Source organism: Ailuropoda melanoleuca, chromosome 1 (genome assembly GCF_002007445.2).
Source record: "Ailuropoda melanoleuca isolate Jingjing chromosome 1, ASM200744v2, whole genome shotgun sequence".
In the NCBI taxonomy this organism is placed as follows: domain Eukaryota; kingdom Metazoa; phylum Chordata; class Mammalia; order Carnivora; family Ursidae; genus Ailuropoda; species Ailuropoda melanoleuca.
In genome coordinates, this window is record NC_048218.1 from 93,029,875 (window position 1) to 93,052,186 (window position 22,312).

Sequence of the window (22,312 nt, forward strand, 5' to 3'; positions counted from 1 at the left end):
CTTCTCTTGGCAAAGTTTCTATTCAAGACTTTTGTCAATTTTATTCACCTTTCTTTGTCTTGTTGAGTTGTAAGAATTTTTACATATTTTCAATATAGAACCTTTTTAAAAATTTTTAAAAGATTATTTATTTGACAGAGAGAGAGGGAGGTAGAGCACAAGCAGGGGGAGTGGCAGGCAGAGGGAGAGAGAGAAGCAGACTCCCCGCTGAGCGGGGAGCCTGATGTAGAACTCGATCCCAGGACCCTGGGATCATGACTTGAGCTGAAGGCAGATTCTTAACTGACTGAGCTACCCAAGTGCCCCTATATAGAACCTTTATTTAAAAAATTCTGCAAATATTTTCATCTATTCTGTGGCTTGCCTTTTCATTTTCTGAACAGTGTCTTTTGAAGTGCAGACATACTTTATTTTGATCACATCAAAATAAATTCATTTTATTCATTTTTCTTTAATGGCTTATACTTGTGTTCCATCCAAGAAATATTTGCCTAGCCCAAGGTCACAAATATTTTCTGTCTTGTTTTCTTGTTAATTTTTATAGTTTTGCTTCTTAACAGGTAAGGCTATTAGCCATTTTAAGCAAATGTTTCTGTATAGTGTGAAATAAACGTCTGAGTTTATTTTTTTTCCCATGTGGATATCTAATTTTTACAGCACAATTTGTTTAAAACACTACCCTTTTTCCAAGTGAGTTAACTTAATGCCTTTGTCAACAATCATTGAATAATGTATACATGTATCCATTTCTGGACTCTATTTATTATTGCACAAATACTTGATTACTGTAGTTTTTTTTTTCTTTTAAGATTTTATATATTTATTTGACAGAGAGAGAGCACAAGCAGCGGGGGGCGGGGGTGACAGAGGGAGAAGGAAAAGCAGACACCCCACTAAGTAGGGAGCCAGATGTGGGGCTGGATCCCAGGACGCTGGGATCATGACCTGAGCTGAAGGCAGACGCTTAACCGACTGAGCCACCCAGGCTTAATAAACCTTGATATCAGGTAATACAAGTCCTCAAACTTGACCATTCTTTTGGTTGCTCTACAGCCTTTGGTGTTCCATACATATTTTGAAGTCAGCTTATAAATTTCTAACAAGGAAAAATGTGCTGCTGGGATTTTACTTGGGATTCTATTGTACCGATAGTTCAATTTGTGATAATTGCTATGTTAACAGTGTTCAGTTTTCTGATCCATAGGCATGGTACATATCTTCATTTTTTTTTAAGCTTTTCCTTAATTTATCTCAGGAATATTTTATAGATTTCAGTGTACATATTTTCATTATTTTGATTAATATATCCCTAAACTTTCTGATTATTTGATAAGATGGTAAATGACATGATCTTTTAAATTTTCATTTCTAAATGTTTTATTGTTTATAAAATGGGATATGCTTTCATATATTGACCTTGATTCCTGGAAGCTTGCTAAACTCACTTATTAGGGGTTTTTTTTTTAAGATTTTATTTATTTATTTGATAGAGAGAGAGAGCAAGTGCACAAGCAGGGGAGCAGCAGAGAGAGAGAGAAAATCAGTGGGGAGCCTGACCTGGGGCTTGATCCCAGGATTCTGGGATCATGACCTGAGCCAAAGGCAGACGCTTAACAGAGCCACCCAGACGCCCCTCACTTACTAGTTTTAATAGCATTTTTGCAGATTATTGAAGGTTGTGTAGACTATTTTAAACTGTATACTTTTTTTTCTTCAATTGCGTTACTGTGTTGGCTAGAGTCTGCAATGAAACATTGAATGAAAGGAACAGAGAGGAACTATTTGCCTTGTTTTCAATATTTGCATGATGAGAGCAATAGGTTGATTCCTTTTATCAGGTTGGGGAAGTTGTCTTCTATTCTCAGTTTCCTGAGAGTTTTTATCATAAATAACTGTTGAATTTTATCAAACATAAAAACTTCTTACCAAACATTTTTCTCCATTAATTCAGTTGATCACATGGGTTGTCTTTTGTATTCTATAAATACAATGAATCACTTTGATTGATTTTAAAATAGTAAAATAACCTGCATTGTTTAGTTAAAACCCACACGGTCACAGTCTATTATCTTCTGTATATATTCCTGGATTTAATTTGCTAAAATTTTGTTAGGATGCTCATGAGGTTTATTAGCCTCTAATTTTCTTAGATCATCTTTGCTTGTTTTGATACCAGGATTGATATTGGCCATATAAAATGAGGTGAGAAGTATTTCCTCCTCTTCAATTTTCTGGAAGAGTTTTTATAAACTAGATAGTCTTTCTTCTTTATATTTTTGGTAGAATTAACCAGTAACTTTATCTGATGTTGGAGTTTTGTTTCCTTTTTTGAGGGAAGGTTTTTAACTATGTTTTCAATTTAACAAATGCAGAGCTATTCAGGTTTCTGCTTCTTCTTCAATGACCTTTTGTAACTTGCATTTTAAAGGAAATTTCTTTTTTTTTAAAGATTTTATTTATTTATTTGAGAGAGAGAGAGTGGGAAAGGGAGGGAGAGGGAGAGAGAATCTGAAGCCGACTCCACACTGAGCGCAGAGCCTGATGCAAGATCATGACCTGAGCTGATATCAAGGGTCCGATGCTCAACTGACTGAGCCACCCAGGAGCCCCCAAGGGAATTTCTTTATTTCATCAAAGTTCTAAAATTTATTGGCACAAAGTTGTTAATACTTTTTCATTATTTTTAGAATGTCAATAGAATCTATCACGATGCCCTCCCCGTAATTCCTGATACTGATAATTTGTGTATTCTTTTTTTTCTGATCAGTACGGCAAGAGGTTTGCCAATTTTATTTTTCTTTTCAAAGACATAAATTTTGGTTTTATTTATTTCTCTATCCTTTTTCCTGCTCTTTTGCTGATTTCTCCTCTTATCTTTACATCCCTTTCTTCCTGCTTACCTTGTGCTGAATTTACTCTTCTGTATTTAGTTTCCTAAGGTGCAAGCACAGATCATTTTTTATGGATCTTTATTTCTATTGGAAGCATTTTGAATGGTAAATTTTCTTCTAAGCAATGCGTATGCAAAATGAGCCCCTTGGCAGTAGTATTCAAGGTTGTTTTGTTTTTGTTTTTTGTTTTTTTCCTCATGATGAATTGGTCCCTTTAGTAGTAATCTTCCTTTATTCTGAGGTCTATTTTGTTTGATGTTAGTATGGTCACTTCAAAAATTTTTTTTTTAATTTGTGTTTTCATGATCTATCTTTTCTTGGCTTTTTACTTTTAACATTGCTGTATTTATTTTTTTGATGGTTAATTTTATGTGGCAACTTGATGGAACCACAGGGTGCTCAGATATTTGGTTGAACATTATTCTGAGTATGTCTGTGAGGGTGTTTCTGGATGAGACTAACGTTTGAATTGGTACACTGAGTAAAGCAGATTGTCCTCCTCCATAGGGGTGGGCCTCATCCCATCAACTGGAAATGTACATGGAGTAAAAAGGAGAAGTAAGGAAGAATTCACTCTTCTCTGCCTGTTTTTGGGCTGGGACATTGGTTTTCTCCTGCACTTGAACTGGATGCTGTACCGTCAGTTCTGATTGTCAGGCCTTTAGACTTGGATTGAAACTCAACTCCCATCTCTCCTGGGTCTCCAGCTTGTTGATGGCAGACTGAGACTTCCTAGACTTCATAATCATGTGAGCCAATTCAATATGTGTGTATATATATATGTAAAGAGATCTATTTTATATACATATGTATATATATAATATTTATTTGTATATGTCTGTGTATGTCCCATTGGTCTGTTTCTCTTTTGAATCCTGATTAACATAATAAAATGAATTTCTTGTAGATAGCATATTGTTAAGTTTTGCTTTTTTTTTTTTTTTAGAGATTTTATTTATTTATTTATTAGAGAGAGATAGAGAGCACGAGCGGGTAGGGGGAGGGTCATAGAGAGGGGGGAAGCTGACTCCCCACTGAGCGGGACGCCAATTGTGAGGCTCGATCCCAGGACACTGGGATCATAACCTGAATTGAAGGCAGACATTTAACTGACTGAGCCACCCAGGCGCCCCTAGGTTTTGCTTTTTAATGCAATTTAAACCTCTGCCTTTTTTTTTTTTTTTGGGCAATGAATTTTCCGTTTTTTTGTCTGAAAATATGTTTTAGCTAGTAAGAAAGTTGACAATTTCCTTCCTTCCTTCCTTCCTTCCTTCCTTCCTTCCTTCCTTCCTTCTTTTAAAAAATGTGCTTCATTATCATCTGGCTTGCATAGTTTCTGACAAAAAGTCTGAAAATATATCTGTATTTGTTCCTTAATATATGCAGTACTACATCTTTTTAAACTCCTTTTAAGATTTTATCACTGTTTTTTAGTGATTTCATTATGATGTGACTTGGCATGCTTTTATTAATGTTTTTTTAATATTCTTTATATTTCTTGTATTGATGGGCAGATATTTGGATCAAATTTCAAAAAAAGTAGCATTATTTCTTCAAATATTGTGTCTGCTCCTCTCTTTCCCCTATCTCAGGATCCAATTACATATTTACTAGACTGGGTGGTATTGTCTCATAAGTCATGGATGTTTTCTTCATATTTGTCTATCTTTGTCTTTTTCCGTATTGCATTTTGGATAGTTTTAACTGATATGTCTTAACAGTTTCTACTACTTCAATAATTTTTTCAATAGTCTATTGCTTTATTTTTTTCTGCAGTGACTAATATGGTGCCAATTTAACCCAAATCACTTTTCATTTAATGTTCATTTTTCAACTTTAGAAGTGGTCTTTTTCGTATCTTTAACTTTTCTTTTCATCGTACTCATGTGTTTTTCTACCTCCACGGACGTAGGGAGCATATTTATAACTATTTCAAATGCTTTCCTGGTAATTCCCTTATCTCTGTCATTTCCAGGACTGTTTCTATTGATTGATTTTCTCCTGGTTAGAAGGAGTATTTTCAGGCTTATTTGCATGTCTAGTAATTTTTTTAATGGATGCCAGACATTGTGAATTTTCTACTGTTGCTAGCTAGATTATATTTTATTACTACAAATAATGTTGGATTTTGTTTTGGTGCACAGTTAAGATCCTTTGAATCAGTTAGATCATTCTGAGACTTACTTTTGGATTTTGCTAGAACAGAAGCAGAAGAGACTTTGATCTAGGGCTAAGTCAGCCCCACTACTAATATGTGGCCTTTCTGGGGATTCATCCCTATTATTGTAATATAATGTCTTTCCATTCCGGCTGGTGGGAACTCAAACTGTTCTCAGATTCATATAAGCATCAGGAATTGTTCTCCCTACTCCTTTCTGGTGGCTCTTTCTCTGAATTTAGGTCATTCTTTCCCAACTTGGACTGATTAGTACTCAGCCAAAAACTGAAGGTTGCCTCTGCAGATCCTTGGAGCTGTCTCTGTGGAGCTCCGTGAAGCTCCCTCCTTTCTGGCATTCCACCCCTAAATTCTAGATGCCCTGGCCTTCTGGAACTGTTTTCTCTGTTTCCTCAATTCAGAGAGACTATAAGGTGCTTTTCGGATTTTTCCTTCCTGATATGCAGCCTGGAAACTGCCTCTAGGCATTAAGCTGCTATGACTGCAGGGTTCACTTCGTTTCCCTTTTCACACAGATGATAGTCCTGTCGTTTTCCAATGTCTGAAAAAAATTTTTTTTCTTCCTGGTTTTTCCATTGTTTAAAATGGGAGGGTAAATCTGGTTTGTTATTCTGCTTTGACTACAAGTAAAACTCAATATACAATTTTTTTATGGTGGAAAATGAAAATTTTAAAAACAGGTATTCATCTACAAAATGAATTAACCTGGGCAAGCTGCTTAAAGGATGGAAACCTTAGTTTCCTTGCACATCAAGAATCAGTAATAATGTTCCCCTACTTGATGAGTTGATTGTAATTAGGATCCAGTGTGACAGAGGAAGTTCTTTGTAATCTGGAAAGCTCTATGCAAATAACAATGCTGAGGGTTGTGGTAGGGATGGGGTGATGGGAATGTTGTTGATTGCTTCAATTCTGTAACTATTCAAGCCATAAAACTGTTTTAGAAAGATTTAACTTCAAAAAAATCCTGTGAATAATAATAATAACATGTACTCTGGGTCTTCTATGTAAGCAAACATCCCTATCCAAGCTGGTTTTAAGCAGCGAGAGAATGTATTTGCTCGTTAACTGTGAAGGCCAAGTGGTGGGCCACGCCCAGCTAACTGCAGAGTCCAGTGCTGTCAGTGTTCTCCTCTCTCTCTATGTCTCTGGCTCTCTTGCCTCTGCTGCTCTGCTTTCTTCTCAGACTTTCTCCAGGTGGCAGCAAGATGCTTGTTGACAATTCCACCTCATATTCCAACATCTTGGCAAAATGAGTAGACAGAATGAATCTTTCAACAATTGCTCTGGCAGAAAATTTCTGAGTCTTATTTGGGTGATTTTCCTGTTTTTGAACCAATCATTGTGACCAGGAAAAAGTGATATTCGAATTGGCCAGATCTCTGAAATCAGGGACATTTTATTAGATACTGGGGATTCAAAGCTCAATAGGATATGATCTTTGATCTTTCTGTTAATAGAGTATTTACAGGGCACGATGAGTCACAAAGGGACTTATGGTTAGTTCTATTCAGGAATCAGAGAGAAGACCACAGTGTTTTCTATTTTGGTACTTTCTTTAGTATTTTTACTAATGCTGTTCTCCTTTGCCATGTAGATTGATAAGAAAACAGGCAACAGGTAAGCAAGCAAGCTTTGACAAAAGAATCTTTATAGCAACAGAAAAAACACAACATCACTACACTCCATAAATTATACGAATATAAGGGAAAAGCAAAAGTAGCATTGGCCCATCTCTGTCTTCTCTCTTCCTGTATAACATATTTCACTGATCCTTTTTGAATACTCTCTGGTGTTATTTTTTTTTGTGCTGTTTCTCCCATACTAGCCAGTTTACTTGAAAGCAGAAAAAGACCGTGTCTTTTTATCTCTGCATTCTCATAGGTCTTGACATAATGCCTCATACAGATTAAGAGCTCAATGAATTATTTGTTGAATGAATGAATAAGTGGATAGCTAATTATATAAGGTATGTGAGGTATCGTTCGAAGTGCTTTACATGTGTTTACTCATGGCATCCTCCCAGCAATCTTATAAGATAGATTTTACTTATTCCTCATTTTACAAATGAGGAAATTAATACCCAAAGAGGTTGTTACTTACTTAAGAACTTGTAGGTAAGAACTGGATTTCAAACCCAGGCAACCTGGTTTCAGACTGCTCTACTGCAATCTTATTTTTTAAAAATAAACTTACTGAAATACCTTATTAAACAATAGGAGACAAAGAAGAAAAAAAATGAACTTGTACATTTGAACAGCAAAGGCAATTGGTCACCTGTGAAGGAAACAGGAAGATTACACTTAGCTTAGAAATTGTCAAAGCACAGGGTGTTATCCATTAACTGGATGAGTCAAAGGATGATGCAAGGAAAAACTTGCAATGCTGAGCTAAAGTAGTCATCTGAGTGGTTGTTAGTGTTGCACAAGGGCTGAGAAATGATTCCCTTTTGTTCTTAGGTAGGCATGTAGAAATAAACAAAATCAAATGATAGTTTGTTTCAACTCTTGGTGATGCAAAGAAACCACATTCTGAGTCAGTAGACAATGAATTACTTGACTGCTACAATAAAGCTTAATAAGCCCCGTTATCATGGAGGAAACTCAAGGCTTTAACAGTAATAGCAACAAGACCACCAGAAGCAGCTTCAGGTAAGCGAGGGACCACCATTGGAACAGCCCAGGACTTGCGCTTGCAACTGTATTTGGAGTTATTTTTTATTGTTTATCTCTTTGATCTGTGATTATTGCCTTGATCTTAACTTCTATGTCTCAATAACTTGGGTCAAATCTAGTCAGTAATCATGGATGACTCCAGGAAAAGTTGTAATTTGAATAGTTTCTCTGTGCTACTTCTTTAGTTTCTTTTTCTTTGAGGATTGTCTTAGTATACTCTTGTCTCTAAGTCACTGAAATCCAGACTTAAACCAGATTAAACAATAATAAAATAATTTTACTCATGTTAGAGGAAGTTTAGAGGTAGGCCGATCTTCTGAGCTGTCAGTTAGCTCACAATGTTATTAGAGAGCTAGTTTGTTTTTATCTCTTTGCTCAGATAGCCAGATGTTAGTCAGCATCTCAGGCGGATTCCCTTTTGGTCACAGAATGGCTGCCAGGAGCAATCGCCATCCTTATTGATGCAGAATGGGGTAAAGAGTCTGGCTACTTGTGACAACATCCTGAGAAATAAAAAGAACATATTCTGTGGAAATAAATGACTACAGGCCACAAAGTCCTTGATTTAGTAATGAACACAATTATAGTTAAATTCATGAACTGTAAATTGCAAAGCTACCCAACTAAAAACTTTAGTGAAGAAGCTTCTGACACAAGGTTTTAGAAAATACAAAGCATTGCATCAGGCATTAGTCTTCTCCTGGGGAGACGGGGGTGGGAAGAGATAATATTAGGAAAAATTTACCTACCTGTTGCCATAAAATTTAAATATACCTGTAGTTAATCTGTGTTTAGTTATAAAAGTTATAAAAAAGTTATTATTTTGAGTGAGTAGAGTTTTCCTGTGATATTCAAGGTTCATTTTAAAGTAATCTTCTGAATAGTGATTTGAGTCATTGAGACATTAATTAGATTGTTGTTCAGTTTGTTGCAGAGAATTGTGTTTGTTCCCTTAACGTTGTAAACACTTTGTTATTTGAGGTTAATTTTGCTCACCAGCCTTGTGACGCATAGCGATGACCACACTGCTTGCTCCGAACGACAAATCAGGGTTGAACATTTTCTTATTGAGCCAGGAACACATTTTGAAAGCACTTCTCCTCATGTAATGGAATGCACAGCTAACAAAGTGAGTGACTCTAACATTTGTTTAAAAACACAATGCAAAACCTTATTTTTCCGTACCTAGAAATCTTCAGCACCTCTCTTCTCGTGTATCATTAGCTATATGCACACGTGTGCACGCACACCATAACGATTTTATTAGTATGAGATACAAAAATTGTTTTACCTATCTGATGTCTCTTTGGTTTCCAAAATCTTGGACTGAATGAGCTTGTTTTTACGTCTCAGTTGTATTAAATGTTAGAGATCATATAAGGAATGATGGTTACAACATTCAAGGACCTTACTGTCTATTTCAGAAATAGAAGAACAACTGATAAGATTGTAAAACTGTGAATAATTAATCCCACATTCTGTGCGGGAGATTTCGAGTGCCACAGGCAACACTCCAACAGAGGAGTGGAGCTCTGTGCAATCTAGTGTCTCATTGTCTCTGAAACTCTCTCTAGTCCAGAAGTTTCAATAAAGGCCCGAAATGGAAATAACTAACCACGTGTATGTGGCATTAGCACCCGGATTCACAAATAAACAAAGGGACTTTTAAAATTGTATGTTGTATGTTTAACCAGAGTTAATATAAAATAGTGATGACTAGACTAAAATCTAAACAGTGGAGGGAGACAGTCTGTCAACTCATTCTAAAGATACTGTGCATCAGTGAGAATTGTGGGTTTTATAAAATAAATATAAAATATACAAAATCTAAATATGAAATAAATAAAAATATTTGATATTCCAAATTCTTTTTTTAAAGATTTTATTTAGTTATTTGAGAGAGAGAGAGAGTAGAGAGAGAGAGAGCACAAGCAGAGGGAGAGGGAGAAGCAGGCTCCTCACTGAGCAGGGAGGGGCTGGATCCCAGGACCCTGGGATCATGACCTGAGCTGAAGGCAGACACTTCACCGACTGAGCCACCCAGGCGCCCCGATGTTCCAAGTTCTTTATGATTTGGTTCTTTATCAGTTATTGCATGCGACGTCATTTTCTTTTAGGAAAAAAAAATCATACTCCTAGAGGGGAAAAATCCATTAGCTAAGAGTCATATACAAACTGCCAATCGATGGTGTCAGCGGCTCTTACAGATCAATAAAAAGTAGAGCGCATAGCCCTTGCTCTCGAAGTTTATGATCTAACGAAGGAGAAAACTCGGGGGCATTTGAGTTCACAGGAAAGCGGTAAGAAAGCAAGTCACATCTTTACGTGAAAAATTTTACTAATTCCGGCTTTTTGTTTTTAAATCTAAAGTAATTCTGCCATGATTTGTTTACTTGCCTAATTACAGACTAGCTACACCAGGATATCTTGAGCCTGGGATGTATTTGATTAAATAGTTATTTTCTAATATTTATTTCCTCTCCTGAGTCTAAAAATTAATCCCCTACCTAGGAGTTAGGGAAACTTTAGAAGGCTTTCTATCGAAACTTCAGAGGAAATTCCTTATTTTATATGCACTTCTCTCAGGATCCTCTTTGCTCAATCTGTGCTCCTACCATGAGCAAAGGTCAAATACAACTATTGTAAGCTTTTCATTAGGGTTTGTCTTGTCTTTGACATTTTATTTATTTTTTTTTTTAAATTTATTTATTTGAGAGAGAAAGAGAGAGCGAGAGAGAGTGTGTGAGCCAGAGGGAGGCGCAGAGAGAGTCCAAGCAGGCGCCTCGTTGAGGGCAGAGCCCCACCTGGGGCTCAATCTCACAAACCTGAGATCAGGACCTGAGCTGAAACCAAGAGTCAGGCGTTTAGCCAGCTATACCACCCAGGAACCCCTCTCTTTGACATTTCAAATGTTGCTCTGAAGAGGTCTTGAAAGGCCTACAAAGAATATCTATCCCAGAGCTGCTACAGTCCCCCTGAAACTTTGAATTGGCTTATGAACCAAAGGAAAGGAGAAAAGGAGAAATAAGGGAAGTAAACAAGCATGAATCAGGCAAGTGCTTTGAAAGGTGGAAAGGTCTGTTATTGTTCTATTTTGTATTTAAGATGAGGGAAGGAGATGAAAGGTCATTGGCTCCCCCGCCCAGATCCCACGAAGGGCCGGAGCTCGTGCTGGTGGCCGTGACAGTGAGGACTGCTAGGGCTCCATCCTGTGCTCTAACCACTACGCTGCCATTTCCTGCTTCGTTTTCAGGAATACATTTTATCGATCCTGCACTTGTTTGATATATAAAATGAATTTAATAAACTTAAGACCCCATATAAAAATAAAATATGATTTATCAGTCAGAAGAATTTCCTGACCCAGGGCGCACCGCATTACCTTAGGAACATACCCCAAACCACAGCGTTCCTCTAATGGTGCCTTTTAAAAATTCCTGACCTCCCACCACTTCTGCTCTCACAGATTTTTCCTGTTTTAGCAGTCCTCTCATCCCATCAAACAGCTTTCAGTGGCGTTATTTATTTGGGTAAAAATAACAGGAGCGGAGAGGAGGGACTCATCAATTCCAACTTAGACAGAAAAAATGACTGAAATTATCTGGCTGTGGAGTCACTTTCTTTTTCACTTCATAAAACATCTCGAACATTCATCATATATCAACTTTCCGAGTGCATTTCAACGTGACCACTGTATTTGTCAGTTCAAAGAACTCGCAGGGCCCTGTCTCTGTTTGTCTGAAGTTGCTGGTGGTGCCTTCGCTTTCATTCCTGGTCTTCTGGCTCACGACGGAGAAGCGGGGCTTCCCCACGAGTACCCAGCAAGTTCCCCGTCTCTGGCTGTCCGTTTCCCTGTCCCTCAGGTCAGAGCCCCGGAGAGAACTGCGCAGGGGGAAAGGGGTGGGGGCCCTGGGGCCTAGTGGCGGGTTTTGGATACACTGGACAAGTACTTCCAGACTGGTCTGAGCACCTTACAAGGGGAAAGCCAAACAAGACGGGCAACTGGACAGAATGGGAAAAGCACTGGTCTGGGGGTCTGGGAGTGACCTCAGCGTCCTGAGCAATCACTTAGCGTCTCGGACTCTCAATCTTTTCCCCTTCTTAAAAGCAACAATGATCACTCACCAGCCATAATCCCCACCCTGTTTACCTCGCTGACATAGTAGGGTGATCGAATTTCATCGTGTATGGCAAAATCTTTTTAACCTCTTAAGCACGTCACAAGTCACCAGCTCTCATTAACATGGATGCCCCGAACCCCGGTAAATGGTTTGCCCCGGGACCTCGGCTGTGGAGGTAGTTCAGTTACACGGCTGGCTCCCTTCCTCCCCCCACCCTGCCCCACCGCAGCCACCTGCAAAGGCAGCGTAAGATGTCTGTGGGTATGTATGGTAAGAAGGCTGTGACCTCCCACCCCACAACACATTTCCCAATTAAAACAAAAACCAATCTGTTAACATTTCCCTCGTTCTTCCTCCTTTCATCCGTGGAGGTGATTGTGATAGCTGGGCTCCCAGTGGTGTAGAAGGAGTCATCCCAAGGTGTTTCTCTTGCAGGAAAAGAATCAAGACATCTGTGTATGACGCACTAAGGTAGTCATTGGCAACCTCCCTTCCATTTCCGGGTTGGCTCACTGTTTACCTAATTGCCAGTAATAATATTTCATTGTGTAAAGAATGTTGGCACCCGGGGCCCAGGTTGCGGTTTATTGATGGCTCGGAGTTTATGAATTGATGCCCTCAGCAGGTTGCTGCCCTGATGAATGGCAATTACTGGGCTCCCACAGAGGCGACTGTAGTCAGAGCATTTACTCCTTTCAAATAATTGCCCCTGAGAAGTTGAACAGGTAATTGTAACATCTGAAAACCATGCTTTTGGCTCTGAATCAAAGAGTATTAATCTCCATACCAGAGGTGTTTTGGAATGACCCAAAAGAGTTGTTAAAGAATGGTCTCCAGAGTGTTTAATTTTAAGATGAATTGGAGAAACCTTAGCAAGACCCCCCCCCCTTCCTAGCGAAAATTAAAATGTTGTAAAGACACCCAGATTGTCGTTAGGGGTGCCCACCTTTTTGAAGTTGTGATACTCTGTGGTGATTGGTTGATTTTAGACTTTATGCCTACCATTACTCCTCCTTAAAATTCTTTAAAGCACCTTGCTCCAACCAGGCTAACCTGCCCATTAACCCCTGAAATGTCGTGTTCACTCTCACCCTACAATATTTGTTCATACTACTCTTTAATGCCATTTAATACATGTGTGTGATAAAAAAAATGGCAAAAGGTAAAATTACTTGAAATACCATTTAGCTGTATACTATGATTTGGGTGGATTTAATTAATTACTAAAGGGCCTTCAATACAGAGTGCTAACACCTTGAAATTACGCATATGTCTTCTATAGAATCCAAAGATTACCTTCTACTCTAGTTATTTCGTTAGAGCTTCTGCTCTGTTTATTTTGGTGCCATGGAAGAAATGGGAAATAGCCACATAATGTAGTTTATTTGTTTAAACTTCATTTTGGCGGGAACTATTGCACACAATGGAAAAGAAATATGAAGATAGTAATCCATGATGTTTTGGGTGGGAGGGAGGCAGAGTGTCCAAGAAGAATTTAAGTACAGAGTCACACCTACAGCTTTGAAAACTTTGTGTGGATAATGGTCAGAAATCTTTGAGAGATGACATTGGAGGAAAGGAAGGAAATAAGAAAAAAAATGCAAAATATACAAGAGTGTAGAAAAATCATAAACTAGTTTTTAATTCTGGAATACTTGATGTTTAAACATTTATTCTTCTCAAATTGTTGGCAGGAAATCCAGTGTGGTGAAAACAGCCAGGTATCTCTCCTTCAAGGCAATCTGCCCGTCATTATTCAAAGTGCCAGGGATTTAAAAAGTGTCTTAGCATCATCATATTTCAGACTGGTAGGTAATGCCAAAAGGAATGATTAGAAGACTTCAGACTAAATTATGAGTTGGTTCAGCAACACCCAACAATTAGAATAAAGGCTATAAAAAAGTGATTAAGGGAGTAAATATAGGATAAAATTATGAACATAGGTAAACTCAAATATGAAGTAATTCTATAAACACACACACACGTGCATGCACAACTAGAAGGATCTAAAGGATACCAAAATAAGATATACTTATCCATGCAACCATAGACATAAATTTCCTTAATCTTAATTTACCTTAAGACTTTAATACTCAAGAAACTCTTTCCTTAATCTTGATTTACCTTAAGACTTCAATACTCAAGAGTTTCCATCTTATATAATCATGACCTTGTTCTGCTAATTAGATTATTGGAACTGAGAGTTTTATAGGCTCATAGAACTAGGCATGAATTTTAGAGACCATGTATTCCAGGCGCCTGCTTCGAGGCAGATAAATATCTGAACCAAGGATGACAAATGGGTTTTAACTTAGAAACTAATTCCAATCCGTTTGTGGTTGACTGGCTGGAGCAAAACATTGAGGTGAATTTTGAGGCTGAGTTTAGCTCCAACAGAAAGAGTAGTGAGTCTGATTGATAATGTAGGGTCTAAATTGCTCAGGTCCGGGAATAAGAGTCCAGACACATATAGGGAGGGAGGCTGGCTTTACTGGCATGCATTTGTCCTTCGCAGTGTAAACCGTGCAGGTACGAAGAGGGTAGCATACAGTACAGATAGTAAGTATTCTGGGGCATAATTACATAGTACAGAAATTTAGCCTGCATTTTCTTTTATCAAAATTGTCCTTGACATATTAGGGATTTTTTAATTGGCTCCTATATCTAGAGGGAATCGAAAGCGTTTCATGCCATAAGCTCCTTGCCCTTCATTCCTTAAGGTTTGGGAGTTCAAAACAAAGGAGAAGCGCAAGAGTGAGAGACATGCTCTTCTCGTGAATGGTAAGCCATGTCAATGGCTGTTCTTGACCACACTCTTGTCATTCAGGTGACTACAGCCACCTAAGGCCTCTGCCGGGTTCATCATTTTTTTCCGTAGCTAACTCGACCTAATGCTTGGTTAAGCCATGCAACCACAAATGGTAATTACAGTCATTTATCCTAACTGCAAACTATTTATACCTACTGATCACACAGCATAATAAGAACTGTTCATACTAAAGATGTATCCAGTTCATTTTGTGGTGTGCTTTATGTGATCACAACGAGCTCTGCTGCTTCCAGCCCCTTTTTCATAGAGGCTCGTCTCTTCGGCACGATCTCCTGCCACAATTTAAAGCAAGCAAAGGACCTCGAGGTGTTCCGTTGAGTCTACCAACCCCGAACTATTCTCATTCCCTTCCAGTGGCCTGTTCACTCCTTCTCTGTGTTCTTTTTCTTTTCCTTCCACCTTCACTCTAATGCTTCTGTTCATAAATTCAGCAGACATTCAGTGATAGTTACTTTTAACCAGTTAAAGTACCAGACACTGCAGTAGGCATGTTTTTATACTTTCTTTTGGTTCTTCACAGCAGTCCAAAGAATTCAACATTACTATCCCTATTGTATGGTTGAGGAAATTGAGAATCAGAGATGTCAAGTAATTTACTCAATATCACACAGTGAGGGAATATCCAGATTGGGATTGGAGTTTAGCAATCCTCTTTCCTGTGGTCCTCTTTCACTTACAAATCGCTGCTTAATATTGTGACATCTACAATAGCACACAAGACATTATCCAAACTTTTATGGAACTTAAAAATTAGAAAATTATCTAGTTCATTACCTACTTATTTCATGTCCTATATCTACCGAATCATATATATCCATCTTGTTCCCTATGACCAGCGCCAGGAGCCTGGTCCTGCCTTTATCACCTCATGGCTGTCTCTTCACTAACACCCTAAACTGTGTTGTATTCTTTCTTATATGTGATCTGCATGCAGATTTTTTTTCTGCTCAAAAACCTGGAGTGTTATTTCACCTGGTTTGTCAGCAATCACTTAGGTGGGTATAATGGCAACTATGTAATTTATTACATGTATTATTGATTTGTTTGTATCATATCCATTCATTTGGTAACTAATTCTTGAGTATGTAGCCCTTATTAGACTCTGTCAAAGATATAAAGCAGAATCATTTTTGGTAAAGATGCTCTTGGAGAAAAGAGAGGACCTTAGTCCCAGACACCAAGGTTCAATGTAGAATAAAACATAGTCCTGCGCTAAGGAAGGTGGAGATCAAGAGTTCATTCTGGATCAGTCAGAAATCATGAAGGAAGAGGTCTGAAGTAAACCTGAAAGGAATACATTTCTGGCTTGTGGAAATAATAGAAGAAGGCACATTGTAAAGACACATTGTAGAGACAAAGCCATTGGAGCTGTGTGGGCTGTTGGGGATGCCATGCAAGCCATGTGCGTGGAGTTGCCGGGGCACAGAGCACCTTCTGCTCGGACCACTGAGTCATGCTGGGTGGAGGCCAGTGCTGCTCTTTGGCTTTGTAACATTCTTCATCTACCAAACTCTGTTCAGTTTCTGGGGTTCCCTCAAAAATTCTCTCTTTCTCTCTCTCTCCTTTTAAAGTCATACCTAAGGTCTTTTCCATACTCTGAAGAGTTTGATTCTATTTGGTCTCATCAACGTTGCTATCATTTCGGTGTGCCAATTGTCTTCCCAATCGCATATAGTCTCTTCCAGGTAGAAATGCACTTTTCTAATCTCACATGAAACAGAGCCTAGAGCTGTGCACACAGCAGGCAGGCAGTAAACACTGGATGATTTATTGGGTCTTTAGTTATGAATAAATGAAACTGTCCACAGATAATGTGGTTAAAAAGTATTAAATGAATGTTTCACATTTATCCCAAATTGCTAGCTATGGAAAAAACTAAACATCAATTTAAGAAAGAAGATGACCTTTCTTAAAAAATTCTTGGTACACACTATTTCTGTTAGAGATATTTCTCCAGTCAAAAACACTCATGTTGAACACGTATTATGGTATGTATCTAGCTTTGAAGATCTAACTTAAGAAAATAGGGGGAAAAAACTCAGTCATTTCAGTTTTAAAGCAACATTTTCGATTTTACGTTGAAATGATTCATACCTCATTACCTACTTAGACTGAGTAATATGCTTTCTAACCACAATTATCTCCATAAATATAAAGCAGTCTATTTCACCTTTCCCCATTGAAAATCAACTTCATTTATTAATGCAGAATTATCACCAGATTAAAATTTAGAATCTAAAACTGCTGGTACCTTGCACAATTCTTTAATTGAAATCTGCCTATGGGATCACCTTGGCAGAATTAAACTCAACCAGTTAAAAGGATAACTTATGTGAGAACTGTCAGAAGAGGTAAGAACCCAAATTATATACGTGCAGCATGAACATACCGTGTCTGAGCTGACCCAGCAACCGAAAAGTTTCATGAGTCCTGTTATCTGAGAAAATTAAAGGAAGAACATTGCATTCTTTCTCTGATTTATACTTGGTCTGATACTGATTGTTGCTGCCCCCTCAGAATGTGTGCGACTAGCCCAGAGAATAATTACCTCTGCTCCCCGACCGAGCAATCTGCTGAATCTTTTCTCTTGTGAGAGAAAGTTTGACAAACTACAAATTTAGTTTTCAGTTTTTCCTACTGTTATTTATAGTTTCATGCATATTTTCTGTCCTCCCAATTCAACGGTGACTTCTCTTATGGCAAAAGCCGGCATTTTTCTTTATATGCCTATTTGCTCTGTCCGTGTTTTGAACAAGGTTTATTAGTTTTTGTAGAAAACAGTAGAGGATGAAATATAACAATTTAACTTATCTTTTAAAATGTATTTCTAATAAAAGTGACAATTGTTTTTTGTTTTTGTTTTTTAACTGCCAACTAAGTCAAATATCTCAAACCATTGTCCATCTGGAAATGTGGCCCAGGACAAGATCAAAGTATAGTACAGCAGCACAAATTCTAGATCATACTAAAATTGCCTGCTACAGAACACACACTGTTCAGTTGCTGAAAACACACGTCTAGCTGTTGGATGTGTGCCTGGATCAAAAATGCTCAATGAGTTGGGAATTATTCATTGTGGTTGAAGAATACTGCCTTTGGTTAAATAAGTCAGGTTTTATCTCTTGAGAACTCTACATATATTCTCTAAATTTTTTGGTAGAGTGCTGTTCCCATGGCGTAACCGCATGGATCAGATTAGAAGTGTGATACCCCCTCAGAGCTCCCCCCAAAACACAGTTAACCTTGAGCTAAAGCAATCTTGCTGAACCATTGATTGAGGTTCCTGGCACTGTTCTCTTATACCTTCCCTTTGACCTTGTAGTTTTATGGAAACTGCCTCTACCCTCTAACTCTATTCTAGGATCCTCATACTAGTAGGAATATGTATTTTTCTTGCACAGTCTGGTGGCCAATGTAGTCGAAATTAATTAAATACACAAAAAATCGCAGGTAGTCAAAGGTGCCTTAAAATATGTTTTAAGATGATACTAAACATATGTACATACAATTCAATTTTTCATCACAAACTTAGTGCCAAATAAAGCACATCTTTGTGAGAAATACTTCTTAGATGTTCAAACAGAGTATGTTTGAGTATATAGAATTATGACCTTAACTCTGTGTGGTGGTGATGGAGACAACTCATTACGGAAATGATACAAGAGTTGGATATTAAGGAATAAGCAGGATTTTTTTCCAGAAGAGGGGGGCAGATTAAGCACAGGGATGTGCATGTGCAAAATGAGCAAATGTTCAGTGAAAAACCTTAAAAGTCGAAAAGATTCCATTAATCACATTGTATAAACTATGGTCCAAGAATTGAGGAAAAACAGTGGTGAATAAAATGTGGTCCCCACCCTTATCATCTAGCAGAAAAAGTGATTTAAATAACTCAGTTATAGAAATTAAAAATGGTATGAATGAGCAGTCATCTAACAAGGGTGAAAATATTGTGGGACTATAGAGAAAGGAAAGAACAGGGTAGTAATACAAGAAAGATTCCCAGATAAGATGGAATCTGAGCTAGCCCTTGAAAGATTAGTGAGAATGTGAGACGTCAAGCCAGGGGAAATTCCAAGGCATTCCTGGGAGAGGAGAGTGGGGGAGCGAACGGAAGCATACAGAGAATGGTCATAGACCGGCACAGATGCCATTGCGACAAGAAAGTGGGGCTTTTGGGTTGCAAGGTGGGGATGGAGGGGGCAATGTCAGTGAAAATCGGAATGCTAGTTTGAAGTAGAGTGGCAGAATTGTTTGAGTCATGGATTGAGGACCTTTGTCACTGGGATGAGGAGAGAGCGTTATGATTTGATCTGTGTCTTGAGTTCAATAAAGACAAACTTCCAGAGATTTGGGGGTCATCCATGATGAATGATTAATTGTTACTGTAGGAAGGATATAGCAAAATGATTGTGTTTAATGTGAGGAGACATGGCTGAAGATAGAGGGTGGGAAAGCCTTTCATACAAAGAGAGGAAGAAGTAGAGAAAAGGGAGAACATTGAGAAGACTGTGAAGAAACAAGAAGGAATATATTGCACACCAAATTTTCATTCTTTGAAAATATATTCAGACACATCGCCAGGGAATCTGGAGCACTTTGGCCTGCTGGACTTCAGCAAAGACCTGGCATATATGCTAAGCAATTCTTTGAAATGTTGGGGTGATGTAGGACCCTCTATTCCCCTCTTTTTTGTCCTCTCCTTCACCATGTCATCATCCAACCCAAAGTTCATTTATGCTGTCAATCTATGATGTCACTCTCTAAACTCCCCATACATCTTTTCAGAATAAACTATAAGGGATAATTCTGTACAACAACTGTTCACGATTGTCTGAATGGCCTGTCCTTGTCCATATGGAGGGCAAGAAATAACTAGAATTGCATTCTGAATAGTCCTGAAAGAAATTTCTTTTAGACCCACAAAATGTATTGATCCAAAATCTATTCTTTAGGGTACTTTAATGCCAAGGTAGTAATTTAGAACCCTATCGTGTGAAGTCTTTTCTAGACATTTGCCCATTGACATATTCTTTTATTCTTCTTATTACTAATTATTGTATGATTTATCATTTTCATTCCCAACATTGGTAATTAATGCTCCCCCTCTCTGACTGATCAGTGTTGCTTTATTATTACTAACTCTTATTACTATTTTTAAAAATAATTTTTGCTTCTGTTGAACTCTGTTGCATGTTTGTGTCTATTTCATTAATTCCTGCTATTATATCATGATTTCTTTTTTCTTTGGCTTTTCTTTCTTTTTTTAAAATTAATCTTTTTGAGATCACATCTAGACATTAATTTTTCAACCTTTCTTCTTTTCTTTTCTTTTTTCTTTTTTTAAAGATTTTATTTATTTATTTGACAGAGATACAGACAGCCAGCAAGAGCGGGAACACAAGCAGGGGGAGTGGGAGAGGAAGAAGCAGGCTCATAGCAGAGGAGCCTGATGTGGGGCTCGATCCCAGAATGCTGGGACCACGCCCTGAGCCGAAGGCAGCCGCTTAACCACTGTGCCACCCAGGCACCCCAACCTTTCTTCTTTTCTAATACATGTAATTGAGGGTATGTATTTCCTTCGAAATGTGGCTTTAGCTGTTGCATTTCACAAGTTTTGATAGTTACAGTGTTACTACACTTTGAAAGTACTATTGCGGGACACCTGGGTGGCTCCGTTGTTAAGCGTCTGCCTTTGGCTCAGGTTGTGATCCCAGCATTCTGGGATTGAGCCCCTCATTGGGCTCCCTGCTCAGCCCTCTCCCACTCCCCCTGCTTGTATTCCCTCTTTTTCTGCCTCTCTCTGTCAAATAAATAAATAAAATCTTAAAAAAAAGAAAAGAAAAGAAAAGAAAAGAAAAGAAAAAAGAAAAGAAAAGAAAAAAGAAAAGAAAAGAAAAGAAAAGAAAAGAAAAGAAAAGAAAAGAAAAGAAAAGAAAAGAAAAGAAAAAGTACTATTGCTTTGGCTTCCGGTCTTCATCATTGGCCATCAGTGCTACTGTTGCTAATTTGTAGGGAGTATGTCTATTTTCTTTGGATTGCTTTAAGATATTCTCTTTGTTTTGTTTTGAAGTTTCACTGTGACAGTCCTACATGTTGTTTTTTCCATATTTAATGTGTTTGGAGTTCATAGTACTTTTGACTCTGCTTAGTGACATTTTTTTTAAAGGTTTTATTTATTTATTTGACAGAGAGTGACAGCCAGCGAGAGAGGGAGCACGAACAGGGGGAGTGGGAGAGGAAGAAGAAAGCTCCAGCAGAGCAGGGAGCCCGATGCGTGGCTTCATCCCAGGACCCTGGGATCACGCCCTGAGCCGAAGGCAGACACTTAACGACTGAGCCACCCAGGTGCCCCGCTTAGTGACATTTTTGTTAGGATTTAGAAAATTCTCTTCTCTTCCTTTCTAGGACTTCAATTACAAGTATGGTAATTTCCTCCTTCTACCATGTCTTGAATGTCTTTTATTTCATTTTCTGTTTCTGGGTTTTTGTTGTTGTGGTTCTTTTTTGTAAAGATTTTATTTATTTATTTATTTGAGAGAGAGAGGGTGGGGGGAGAAGACAAGCATACTCTGTGCTGAGCATAGAGCCTGACATGGGGCTTGATCCCACGACCCTGAGATTATGACCTAAGCCAAAATCAAGAGTCAGAGGCTTAACTGATTGAGCCACCCAGGCACCCTTCTTTTTTTGTTTTTTAATACTTTTTTCTCTTCATGCTTTAGTCTGGATATAATTTTCTTTTTCTGATCTGTCTTCCAGTTCAGTAGTCCTCATCTCAGCTGTTTCAAATTAGACACCGACCTCCTCTAATGTGTTTTTAATTGCAATTTTTTTATTTTTCACTTCTAGAATTTATAATTTATTGTTTTTGGTTTTCAATTCTATGCTGAAATTTCTTATTGCATAATTTTTTGAATATGTTAATTATAGTTATTTTAAAGTTTGTGCTTGATAACTACTATATCTGGACTTTATTGAAGTTTATTCCTCTTGTCTTTTTTTTTACCCCCTTATTTTTGGTCATAGGATCTTGCAGGCGGCTAAGGTAGGGACAGGTCATTTTAATACTATTAGATGAGTAGTCATGCCAAGGCCAGTCTAATTCCAAGTTTACCACTGCACCTAAAGTGTGGTCCTCTGGGGTTCCCCAACTAACAGCCAGAGGTCTTTTCTAGGACTCATTGTTGGTAAGGCCAAAACTCTAATTTTTGCTACCCAGTCTTTCTAGTCTATTCAACCTTTCCATCTCTTAGCTTCTTCTTCTTTTTTTTTTTTTTTAAAGATTTTATTTATTTATTTGACAGAGAGAGAGACAGCCAGCGAGAGAGGGAACACAAGCAGGGGGAATGGGAGAGGAAGAAGCAGGCTCACAGCAGAGGAGCCTGACGTGGGGCTCGATCCCATAACGCCGGGATCACGCCCTGAGCCTTAACCGCTGTGCCACCCAGGCGCCCCGCCATCTCTTAGCTTCTTGTGATCAGTATACAGTGAGAAAAAATCATCCAGGACATTGGACTCATCTTTTTACTTCTCTGCACTTTTTTTTTTTTTTGTACTTCTATCATCTTGGAAATAATTGTGAATTTTGTTATCCTTATTAACAAATAGCTATCTAA